General features: G+C 39.7%; 1 protein-coding gene across 2 annotated transcripts in view; it reads right to left on the reverse strand.

Moving 5' to 3' along the window:
* LOC137670686 (tenascin) overlaps window positions 1-13,075 on the reverse strand; it is a 72,844-nt gene extending 59,769 nt beyond the window's left edge. For both annotated transcript variants that reach the window (XM_068413619.1, XM_068413620.1), the window contains exon 1: window positions 12,917-13,075. The gene's annotated coding sequence lies outside the window, so the exon portion shown is untranslated. The remainder of the gene's footprint in view (window positions 1-12,916) is intronic.
* Window positions 13,076-13,317: the final 242 nt, after the last annotated feature.

The raw sequence follows: 13,317 nt of genomic DNA on the forward strand, positions 1-13,317 counted from the left end.
AAAGCATTATTCAAGTGAAACTACAGTGCTCATGCCCTCCTTCATCCCATGACAGGAGGAGAAAGAGAATTAATCTTATGTTCATTTACACCTCCAAAGGTGCAGAGACGTGCCCATGAGGAAGTAAGACATGTCAGTGCTTTTTAAAACACCATTAGACACTGAACTGAATTTTCAGGTAGCAAAATACTTAAAAAATAGTGGTCCAAGAGCCAAAGAGCTTTTTATTGACGGCTGACTCATTGTCCAATTACCTTCCTGTTTCTTACCATCTTCGAGGACACTGATTCTTCTGTTTGCAAGGCAAGATCTGCTTAAAAAGTAATGATAAATAACACTCCCCCCACACCCCCCAGGATGTTTGGCTGGAAACTATCTTGGCTGAAGATGTGAAACAAACAGCTTGAACCACTGTGAAAAGAGAAGAAAGAAGAGCTGGGGAGGGGGCGGGGGAGCAGAGGAGACAGATACTCAAGATTTCTCAGTTTTCTAACGTGATTGTACTGTTCCGGCGTATTAGCCAACTCCACTTTCTCTTTTCCTACAAAGCATGTTAGACCAGCTGGTAAATTTGACCTGTGGTACTCCAGTGATTCACAGCAGCTAAAAATATGTCTCTGTATTACTGTTTTAAAAATACAGTTTTTGTTTGAGGCAAAATAAGGATAAGATCATGCAAAAAGGATGCCGCTGAAAGAGTTCAAGGGAATAATGCAAACTGTAGTGAGTTGACTGAAGTAATGTCTCACACGTTTTATGTTGCTGCTTCTTTCTGCCTTAGAGGTGCAAAGCCCAGGAAATTAAAGTGCTGCATCTATAAAACACACAGGGGTTTTTTTACAAAATAAGTTTATTCCCTCTACTATGTGAAGAGGTGAAACTCTGAATGCTGGGCTGAAAAAGCCAAACAAAGGTTCATTTGGAGTAATTTTCTTTAAAATGTATTTCAGTTGATATCTACAACAGTGCCTTGTATGTTGGTGTGATTTGGGTTCTGCTACTCAGGCAGCATAAGAAAAGGAGCAAGTATCTTCCGAATTTGTCCTGCAGGGAGATGTGGAAGATGATGGCAGGCAAGGGAGCACACAGCTCACTTCTGCCCTACCACAGAGCCTTGGTTTGTGGTGCTGTGAGGACAGATCTTTCTGGAGAGCAGACACTCTCCTTTATGAAAAGTGGGAATACAAACTGCCAGATGGACTTACTAGGGAGTCTACTGCTGACTGATGGGAAAATCAAAATGGAAATAAAGTTTGAGATTAACTGATATATAGGGCAGCCAAAGAATATGTTCATCAGGGAGTTATAGTTCAATGGAATGGTGAGGCAGAGACTGTTACCCTACAGTATCATTGCAAAGTGAAAAATGAACAGGTCTCCCACTGAATGGATTCCCCAGGCCTGGAAAAACAACATCTCAACAGTAGTTGAAACAAAAGCTTCCCAACCAAGGGTCTCCCATCTTGGAGTCTTCTGAACAGTAACGAGGGAAATGAAGCTAAATAGAGCTGGCTTGTTAGGGTTGGATGTGTGGAGTTCCCACAGAAACATGTGCTCTCAGCAGAGACTCCAGAAAGTGCTCACAACCTTGGGATTAATAGTGTGGTCTTGTGGTTAGAACTGAGGACTGAAACTCAGGCATCCTGCACTGAAATTACTTTATAAATCATCTGGTGTGTTTCAGTCTTTCCACTGGTAAAACCTCATAGGGGGAATGTACGTCTCAGTGAATTAAGTAGTCTAAGGACCCCACCAGAAAGGTACTGTCAAATCCTCATTTCCATAATTAAACATCTTCCTGAAGAAGGCTCTAAAACTGCCAGAAAAAACATAAGTAAAAAGCAAAGAAATGGAGTGTTATCCCCTGCAATGTAAGGGAGACAAAGAATCACAGATAGGGAAATCTCTTTTGCATTGAAGAAGAAAGTCTGACCAAAGATGTGTAGCAAATATGCAGATAACTACATGACTGCTTGAAATTCTAGAGTAGCAACAGAAAATTGAACACTTACTCTGAAGCCAAAACATAGGATGTGCCAAGCCAGTTACCAGAATAAGAAGATGAATCCATGGAAATAAATGATAAGGTTAACAAAACCCACAGAGAAACACACCAGAAAGTTTGAGAAAAACCTGCAACTGAAACAAAATACATGGGTCCAGCTAATTACCTTATATCTACAGAATGCGCCTTCATTTATAACAGTCTCTAGACAGTTTATGAAATCAGAGGAATCATTCAAACACACATGTACACACAATCTTCCTCCATGATGAGCTGTATCCACCGTTGTGTAGCAACATCTTTTGCTGTTACACAACTCAAGTGATTCACGCTTTCAGACAGGAAATAAAGAAGAATACTACATCCAGCTCAAACCACAGAAGGATTTTTATACAAGCTACAACAAGCTAGTTATTTTATAGGGCAGATTATTCAAATGTGTTACGTATAAACTAAAAAAAGAAACAGAGTGAGAAGAGAGAACTATGGGAGAACTAGCACCAACCGCATCTGATCTGGCTCCCAATGACTGAGCTGAGGCACAAGGTAACAGGGAATTCAGTCTGTCCTTGGAGCTTGGTTTTTTGTTAAGAGCTCAGACACTTGAGCATCAGTTTCTGAAAATGGGAACTCAGAAAAGAGAAACAAAACAAGCAGGTCAGTGGGGTGCTTTTGAGCTGCATTCAGACTCATGGCAGGGTGCACAGCCATCAGCCAAGTAGAGCAATTTGCTACAAACTTGAGGGGAAAAAAAAAAAAAAAAAAGAGACAGGACTACGGATCTGCTAACTAGGTTTTTTCTTCCATCTGCAAAACAATCTCTGTTCTTACTGTAGCTTTCAGAGCTGGAAGAAAAAAGCCACTGGCAGATACAGCCTAGACAAAAACTGTGGATTAGAAACAGGGGGACACATCTGTGATGTGAACAGCAACAAAGGCAATGGATTCAGAAAAACTGTCACTGTTCTAAAAACAGAAGCAGAACTACAGAAATGGGTCATCTCAGAAGGACTCCATGGAAAGCAGAAGGGATGTGTTCACACTCTCTTTTTGCTTAGATTCCCACTGAAACCCCAGGTTGCATTTATAGCACAGAAGTGGATTTTACCCACTAGCCTCTGAAGACATATGTGGAGCTCTGGATTGTTAAATATGGAATTGAATTAGGTCCACAGCATAGCTGCCACAGACACTGAAGCCTAGATTAGTGCCTTTTACAAAAAAACCCTTTCGCAACAAAAGCAACTTTTGCACATACTCTCATAGCAGAAATCACTCCTGCCTCCTAAGTATGCACTGTACCTTTTAATAAAGCCTTTCCTAATAGCAAAAGCATTCACTTGCTCTCTTGGCTTTTTCCTCTTCATAGCAAAGAAGCAGAGCTGAAAAAGAGCTACGGTTTTCTAAACTTGTCTTTGGAAAGTTTCTTTGCCAAGTTACACTTTGTCAGGAGCTCATTATTTTCTGGGTAGACACTAGAGACTTCACTTTGAATTATTTTGAGGGCTTTGCTGATGCAGTTTCAAACTATGAGGTTTGTGTGCTTTTTTGCATGAATCGCAGCAACATACAAAGCTCTGCTTCATTTCCAGGCCCTTCTCCACAGTGTTTCTTCCAAAACCACCTATAGGTTTTCCACAGCCCATTTCACAAAGTTCTAGATGGTTTTGTGACGAGATGGGAAGAGCAGAAATTCAGGACTTCTGAATTTTCTTCCCACTCCTTTCATGCTGAACAAGAGCTTCTGAAAACAAAGCAGCAGCCAATTCTGGCGATAGGAACCTGGACAGTCTCATTTGTCCCTAAAATCCAAAACTGAGGTATCAAACATCAGCTTTTCTACAGATAATGAGAGGCAGGAAATGAATCATCAATACTTTTGATAAATATAATATGAATAGGTGAATAAATAGGTGATCTGCTATAAAAAGCAGATACTAAATTAATAAACTTACCAAAAATATAATTGAAAACTATGCAGCAGAAAATAGGGGCTTTGCATTTATAAGAACCATTAACGACTGACATATTAAACAAATACTCACAGAATATACAAGCAAATAGGCTAAGCACACTGAGACAACATTGCTCTGTACAGCACCTCTGATGAAGCTGTTTTTTAAATTTCTCCTGGAGATCAGAAGGAAGAGGTTAGCCAAAATTCTACTGCATACACCCAGTATCATATTTTTCCATATTTAAAGTTATTTTAGCTGAAGGAATGTCACATACAGATGCAAGTGATGTGGAATTCTTCTGTTTTAATGATTTTACTGTAACTAAGAGCACAAATAATTTACATGTGTATTGGTCTGGAATAACAAAAAGCATTTAAGAAGTGTGAATTGCTACAGATGATATTGGGAAGCAGGATACTTTCAGAATTCATTGTGGTTATTTGCATGCAGTTTGTAATTTTACTTTGATTTAACCATATACTTATTCAAGCACTGAAAATGGCATCTCTCAAAATGTCTCAGAACTCGGTTATAAAAGCCTGTCCTATTCTTGGCGGCCAGAAATATTATTACTCGCTTCCTGTCATTAGCAGACTTTGGTCGTCATCTTAAAAGAAGCTGAGGAAACATATGGGTAACCCTTCCCCAGATAATTTTTTGCTTTTAAACCAATTATTAGTTTACTTGGCGGCTTTTCCTCCCTGCCAGAGCTCCTCTGTCCTTGGTACTAGCATCTGAAATGCACAGGAATGCACATTTTTCTAACTCACAAGACCACAGAAGGAGTTCCTTGAAATCTGACTTCCAGTAATAGCCCCCAGGCTAGATATCTGCTTGGCCTAGTTCTGTCAGATGTGGTAGCATTAAGAATTTGCATCTTTGGCAATCTAGGGTATGGTAGCAAACTCTTAGTGGAACAAAATATATAATGAATAGTGAAGATGGAGTGAAATCAACCATGGCTTGGCAAGATAAAATAAAATATAAATTAGATTCACAAAGTATGAAACAAATTAAGTGCAAGGCATTTGGAAAAAGAGAGGAGACTGTTTCTATAAAGTCCAGTCTGAGGATGTTTCTCAGTGCTTTGATGTAAAGCAGAAGCACTTATGTAATGTAATGGAAAATACAGCCATATACACAGCCCTGAGCAAGTGATTAGTTGCAATGGTGACTGAACTCAGACAAAAATCTGTGCTGCTGCTTCAAATGTCAACAAATTGGGCACTGTTACACTAATGGGAGACTTGAGAGACCTCCACCAACAGTGCTCTGACCTCGTTCTCTTAACCTACAGTGACTTGAGACCCATCTATGCTAAAGTCTTAGCTGACAGCAATTTGAGCTGTGGAATAAAAGCAGCGATGTAGAGCTCAATTATCCAGCCACGGATCTCAAGTGAAATCAATGCAACTGTGTCACATGAGAATTTGGCTGGCAGCCTCCCTAGTCTGCATAGGAGAAAACCATCCCCTCAGAAATGCAAGCTAAAGCGAAGCGGACAAGGAATAGCGAAGACAATGAAGTGCCCTTCTATACATGAAAAATGCTCGGTGGATTCTAATTTCCTCTCTGTCAGACTGGTTTTATCCCCATGTTACTCCATGAGCAGTACTCCTGACCTATATGAGCACAAAGCAAATCAGGTCAGGCCAAGGCATCCTGTACAAAAAGAAATTCCTCTACTATATATTTAAGACAACATCAGGCAGGTATACTATATGCATATTCAACATCTCATATCATAGTGAAATAATAATTGCTCATGTTAGCAGAAAAAGCTCTCTCCCCAGGTGAAATCACTGAAGTTAGATGCCACAGACTCAATTTTTACTTACACTAAGGCCCCCTTTTTGTCAGTGTAGTAGGGCATATTAATAGGATACAAGGATACAGGATTATAGGATATACAGGGCATATTTCTATTTATAGGAATTGCACTTTTCTTATGTCAAGTGTGAGTTTTATGTATATACAGAGAAACAAACACAGTTTAGGGGTTTCTGCACATGTTCTGAGCAACATAAATAGTACAAAAGAGAGTCAGGCCACAACCTGGAAAGCACTGTATTAATTCAGGATCAGTTCCCTTCTCTTACAGATGAGACTTCACCCATTTGAATAGTGCCAGTGGGACCATTAGTAATGTGGAAAAGTAATCACACCCAAATCTAGAGGGATTCCAACTACAACAAAGCAAATGAACTCTGTTTCCCCAATGACCTTCCTCAGCACTGACATAGCATTACAATACCAGAAGCACGGGGCTTCTGAGAATGCAGACAGGACAGTGACACTGAGTTCCCCGAGATGCAAGAGCCCAGGCAACGTGTCCAGTGATGGGGAAAGCACGGACAGGCACACACAGCTGGCTGGTAGTAAACCATGTTTCCTTGCTTCTGCCAGTGACCCTGTCAAATCCCAGTGTACTACTACTAAGGCAAATAAACAGTGTATGAAATAAAAGCCTGAGAATGACAAAGTACAAACAATGTCTAACGCATTTGAGAATGGTGGCCTCTCTAGGTCCTGCATTCTTTCCATCAAACCTGGAACTGCAGCACTCATAGTGCTGGATCACTGTGGTTGACTTGCTAACCTGTAAAGTGTATAAGTCTACATCATAATTAATGCTTGGCAGTGGAAATATAAACTCCCTGGCTTGTAGATGGTATATCCTCCTATAAACACTTCACTTGGCCACCAAACTGGAAAAATAGATAGGACATTCATAAGGAGTGCTCACCATGGGAAATGCCAGCATTTTTTTCCTGGAAACTATTTACATTGCCAAAATACTTCAATAAGAAAAATGATCTGAGACCTTTCCCTTAATATGCATCCTGTTCTCATTTGACTTGTAGTCTACAGTGTGCAGCATTCATTCTGAGTCAGACTTGAATTACTGTAGTACAAGCAATGCAGAAGGGAAGTACAAGCCACAAGTAAAGGAAAAATATGCATTACACTGTGTCTCACTAAGAGGAATGGATTGCCTACACATCACAAGCTACCTTTATATCTTTCTTGGCATAGTCCTTTGTCACACAGCACAGAGAAACTATTTAGGAGGATTCAGTACATCCGAAAGAGGCTGGCCTTCCAAAAGAACCAGTGAAAACAAAGAACCAGTGCAAAGTGGACACCGAGCTCCTTTTGAAAGGCTAACAAACTGACTTCTGACAAAATGAGATCATGCCGGGCCAAGAAGGAAGACAACCACTAAGGTCTTGTACTGAAGTGTACAACACATACTGAAAGTGAACTTTTCCTGTCCAAATAAAGGCTTTTCATCAAACCAAGGAGGCAGAAAACCACAGCCACAAGAGTGTTCAGCTCCGTTGGCTCTCTCACCTGCTAGTCCTGCATCCTCTCTTTGAGACAAGCCCCAAACGGATTGACAAAATCTGTCTGTTTCCAGTTCTTTTGATTTCTTGGGAATGAAGCGAACTCCTTTCTTGGAAATAAATCTTTTTTTTCAATCCCTTTCCAGCAGGAGTTCCTTAATGGTGGAAATAACTGTTTAGCCAGTTCTGATGGGCACACAGGGAAACAATATCACCATTTAATTTTCATGTATACTCAGAGGAAGACTTTTAGCTTTGTGCTGCCAGAATGATGTAAAAGAGCATGCATTTAAAGAAGAATCAAGACAGTTTAGATTAATATTATTATTAATATTAATCTCATAAGAAAGTTAGCAGATGTTATTTTAGGTTTATGAGCTTATGTTCTGGTGCATCTTGGGATAAGGCACAGACAAATGTTCAAGTACATAGTTGAAGCAAAATCATTAGTGGAACTTCCCCAGGCACCCAATTTCAGACTCCGTTGAGTATCTTGGCCAATATCTATACACATACAGTCAATGCTACAGCCTGGCATGGGGAAGAGGCAGACTACTACAACAGACCTTTGTTGTGCCTATGATTTAAGCAATTGTTTTTAAAATCTGTATTAAAGATTTCTGTTCTACCATCCTGTACTTTCTGCTCAATTACTAAAAAGAATATGTTTTCTAAGCATGAAACAATATCATTTTTGTCGAGAGTTTGGAAAATGAGCATTTATATGAACTGAAGAAAGCTTCCTTTCTCTTCCCTGTGCAGTTCTGGTTATGGGGAAAGAGCTTTCTGTGTGAGTAATCTTTCTAAGTAGGAAGCAGAGCTCCCCCATTGCTAGGGAAGAATGGACCTCCAGTAGGCTAATATGTGATGGATGACTGAATGCAAACTTGGCAACGTTGTTCTCTGCTACCCAAAGAATACAAAATGCCACAGGCTATTCGTACACAGGGACTTTCTAGTTGGAAGTTCTGAAAACTTGGCAACATCCCACCTTAGTTTAATTGAAACTACAGTGGCAAGACAATTAAGGACGTGAATTTGGAGAAATTTCTTGTAACTAGATCAACTCAGGATGAATTTATCTTTGGTGACTGGCTCATGCATAAGCCAAACAAAAACATAAATGGAAAGTTATTCTCATTGACCGCACAACCTGAGCAGCAAAACCTCACGTTTGTTTATGAGGGGTACTTTATGGGATATAATGTATATTAACTAGTATTCTTTAAAGTCTACATCCAGACATACTCATTGAAGCTATAGCGTTTTTTTTATTGTTGTTTTGTCAGCAACAATATATGCAGTATACAGGAGAGAGAAAGAGAGAAATTATGCACATAGAAATACAGTAAAATATTACATTAAGTCCATGTCTAGTTATAAGGGCATATATCATTCCAGTCAATGTTAAGAAGACACACTAAGTCATTCAAACTGTCCTTTTAGCAGAAGGATCCCTCTTATATTCCTTTCTTCAATGCCCAAACACTTTCTGCTGGATCAAGAGACATCTCTTGTCAGGCAGAATCCCACTCTGACTCCTCCTCCCCAGTCTGCCCATTCCGCACAGTTAGTTACATCATACATTGAAAGATTTCACTAGCTGGAAGAATGCCCGGTTTTTAACTTTTCCCACATGTGGAACGCGTTTAACTTCAGCTCAGATTGAACAGAGGGTCAAACGCATGAGTGGACAGTAAGCACTGAGTTAGGAGAAGTTTCACACTTGTATAAACCCCTGGGCTCAGTGGAAACTGAGATGGCTCAAGATTGTCTCTTGGGGTTGTTCATTTTTCTTCTTTCCGGTAGTCCCATTCCTGAAAGAACTCCCTTCTTCCTTCTTTTTTTCTCTTCACTACACAAAGAACTTTTTTGAACAGCTAATAATAGCAATTGTAAGTTCTCTGCGGCAGCGAGCATCACTTATTATGTCTATTCGCTCTTTCTAATACAATGATGTCCTAAAATGCTGTGGCAGTAGTAACATCATTATCAACTTTAATAAACTACACAAAACCAACAGAAGCCATAGACAGCAAGTCCACCTTGATATCAAGCAGTCTAAGGAATTAAATTACGTCTTATAAACTCATAAGTGATCTCTACACATCCCTTATTTTTCAGCTTTTGAGCACAAGTTATGAGTTTTCCTGTCCAGAACTTAATAGTCCGACAACTGCTTGCAGTAGTTTTGCGTATTTCTGAGCCTGGGTGATGATAAAATATTTACTCATTAACTTAATTCACTCTGATTGCTATCTTCCTTCATTTCTTACTTCAGTAACAATGATTTTTCTGCAATATTACATCAGTGACTTCCTTAAAACTACTATGGGTAGCTATTACATTTTACAGTAATTTCAGACTTCTGTAGTTTATAACCACTGGTTTTGATAACAGAGATCAGTCTTTGAGACAGGTGTGTTAAATTCACACCAGAAATCAAGTCTGAGAACGTGCATGTTGATAAATCAGAGCACAATTTTAAAACCCAGTATCTCAAACTGCCACAGTTTGAAACAAATACCTTTTTATTATTGGAAAGTTAAGACTTCTAACTTTCAAGTGATATAAATCATCTATTTCTAAGCCTAGAGCTTTATAAGACACTGGACCTTAAAACTGTCAATGGCCCTTCAGCTTAGCAGACTGTGGTGGCACGTGTCCAAGCACGAATAAATCAAATCACAGGTTTCAAATTAGAGTAATTTTTAACCACTCTGAATATCTCATGTTATATATATGTTACACAGGTAGAACAAGTAAACGTGTAGCTGAGAATGAAGCAGACACCACCCTCTTCATCTATGCTTACTTCCAAATGTAATATTCAACCTAGATAGGTACCAGGGTTCACTAATGGAAACAGCCAACTGAACAAACACTGTTTCTCCCTTACAACTTTTCCAATACAGGACGTCCATTTACACCAGACAACTGTTATACAGCCCAGTACACTTCATTGCCATTTAGCACCACTCAAAGCTCTGAACGTTCCCTACAAAGGTAGATGAACAGATGTGCTGTTGTGTTGTACAAGGAAAATGTCAGAGAACTATACAAGCAGGTCTAGTATTTCAAATGGTTTTACCAGAGGGGCTGAAAGGGTTACAGCTCTGGCTCCAAAGCAACATCACTGTTTCAAATGCACACTTGCTTCTCAGTTCTGCTTCACTCTTGAGAAGGATGAAAAAGCCCCGAGAAGCACAGACTCTGCCATCTAATCTCATTTTCTTATCAAAAAGTGAAACAATACTCAAGAACAAACTTTGACAGTCTCTTTAAAGCAAGTCAGAACATCTTCATACATGAATAGTCTTTGGCTTTTTAAAGATATTTTATAAAAAGCAGTAATATGAATAATAAACCACCCAATCTGAACTTCAAACACCTTTAGAAATGCTGTTCTAGCAACATGATAGTTAAGTTTAAGTGAATACCAAGGAAAAATGATCAGTCTTAAAGAGCTGGGATCAAAAAAAAAAAAAAAAAGAATAGATTTCAATTAACAAAAAATCTCCAGCTAACACAGTTACTCATAATTCTGTGGAGCACTTTTTAGCCCAAGTTTAGGGATATTCCCAGTAAGTTCTAGTATCATTAAGCATCATTATTTCAACGAGAGAAGTGGATCTGGTTGGTTCTCTTCTTGTATGCCTATCACCACAGTGTACCTGGATGAGATTTCTTCAGCAGAACATCAGTTCCTCCCCAAATGAGACATGACATTCTAATCTGCAGGCTGTACTCTTTTCAGCAGATGCTTTGGCTTTTCTACAGCTTTCAAAACACTGATAAAGTAACTGTAGTTATAGGATTAAGGACTGGAACTCGCAAAGAACTTTCTCTGGGCTGAAAGGAGCCAGAGGATAAAATTAATGAGCAACAAATATGGGAAATGAATAGCAATTTGCTGAGGATAGTGACTGTGAGGATAGTGACAGCGGGGGCAAGCAGTCCCCTGTACAGCATCCCTCTCCCTCTGCCCTTTTCAGCTGCTAATGGCCCCGCTCAGTTCAGATGCGCATCCTTTCCTGAGTTATGGTGCAGAGGTGCAGCAGCTGCAAAGGGGGTGCACTGGGAACACCCTGATAACTCTTCCAATTACTTTCAAAATTCACTGCCAGGGAAGGTGAACTGCAGATAGACCAATCCGCTTCTTTTGGTTAAACAATTTCATTCGATCAAACATTTGCTCCTGAGTTCCCAATAGCAGTAAGAAAAAAGCCAAAAGCCATCACACTTTTCTGCCAAGTCCTCCTAGGATTCAAAGGACAGTCGTTAGCCCCTATTGTCCAGCTCCTTCTCACACTACAGCACCCTTAAGATTTCACAGCTTTAAAAGGTAAATGCACAACCCCAGCATAATAAAACAAAAAACACATACAACGTTAATCAGGAAGTGTGCAAAATGAATTCCCATTATTTAATATGATTTAAAAAAAAAAACTGGAAGAGAAAAACACAAGAGCTTGACAATAAGGCTTTTACCCAGTCCATAGAATCGCATGCACCTCATCGGTTTCTATTTTTTTTCATGAAGGAAAATTTGACAAGTATCTTTATTATACTTTTTAATTTTCTAATGTCTCCACTGTGCAAGAGGACATTGCACCATCATTTCAATTTGAACATATCTTTCTCCTGCATACTCTGATACAGACTTTTCAGAAGTTTAGAATAACTGCCAAAAAAGTTTATCTCCTGGTAGCCAGAGAGTAAATCAGGCAGGAAAAACTCTGCAAAGGTGATGTAACACAAAGTTTTGAGTAAGTGAGCTTAACTCCTAAATGAAGCTAAGTGCGACCACCTTCTCCCAGTCAGCTTCTGTATTTTAAGCCAATTTGAGCCTAACTGGTAAGTGCAGGCACAGTCATGCAGAAAATCTCAGTGCACAAGGGAGCAAGTAGTTAAGACACACTGTAAAGCAAGTGTCTCCATTTTTCCATGATGATGGAGAATTTCACCCTCCCACTCCCCAGAACGCACCCATTTAAGTACTGGTAATAAGATACCAGTTGAATCTTCCTTTGTCTTTTGCTCCCCACTGCAGACTAATGTTACCATCCTTCTAAAAGAACCTGGAGCCCAGTGGGGGTGGGGAGGAAGGTGACAAAAGCTTCAGTGCAAATAAGTGTGCAGACAGCAAATTAAAAAGGAAAAGGGCCTGACTCTTTTCAAGTCATACACAATAGCATAGGAAGAGGAGTTACCTGAGAGGTGTAAAAACTGCAAGTGGATTTAGTCTAGTACACGAGGTGAGGATGGGGGAAACGTTTATATTACTTCAGTAGCCAAGAGGAAATCCCCACTCTGATTTTCTACCCTTCCTGTCAATTAGGTTTCTGTCTATATTTCTGTAGACGTCCAGCATTCAGCTAACATCATTCATTCATTCATTGGATCAGATTGATGTCATTGGGACATATCTTACATTATTATTACATCAGACAATGAAGACAAACTAAAGACAGGCATGCTCCACTCCCCTGACTATTCAGACTGATAGTCATAACTATGAGGGTCATGATAGAACACTCTGTCATTGCAAACTTGTGTGGGAGAAGAGCTCCTGATATTTTAATTCAGGAAGGAAGCAGACTTACCTTACAGACTGACAGAGATTAGATCCCACTGTGAGCAGTCTCCATGAAATAAATACGATGTTAAAGTCAGCTACTGGCTTCTGACTTTGTTGCCGTCCTGTCAAAACTCAGAGAAGTAGCGTTGTCTAATTTTGTGTGTGAGTGTGTGAAAGAGAAACGTTTGACAGTAAGGCAAACTGGACAGATCAGCCAGATTCTGCTGGGTTTATATAGCTGAGCTGCAAATCCTGATCCTTGGCTCATTCCACTGTAATAGGACGCCTGAAGGCATTTTTTTCGGTTTTGCTTTAAAGGAACAGCCTCTCTCTTTGGCTTAGCTTCTGAAAGACACACACACACACACACTCACATACACACAGTCATACACAGGCACACACACAAAAAAGAATTTGCATGCAATT

Source organism: Nyctibius grandis, chromosome 16 (assembly GCF_013368605.1).
Source record: "Nyctibius grandis isolate bNycGra1 chromosome 16, bNycGra1.pri, whole genome shotgun sequence".
Lineage (NCBI taxonomy): Eukaryota > Metazoa > Chordata > Aves > Nyctibiiformes > Nyctibiidae > Nyctibius > Nyctibius grandis.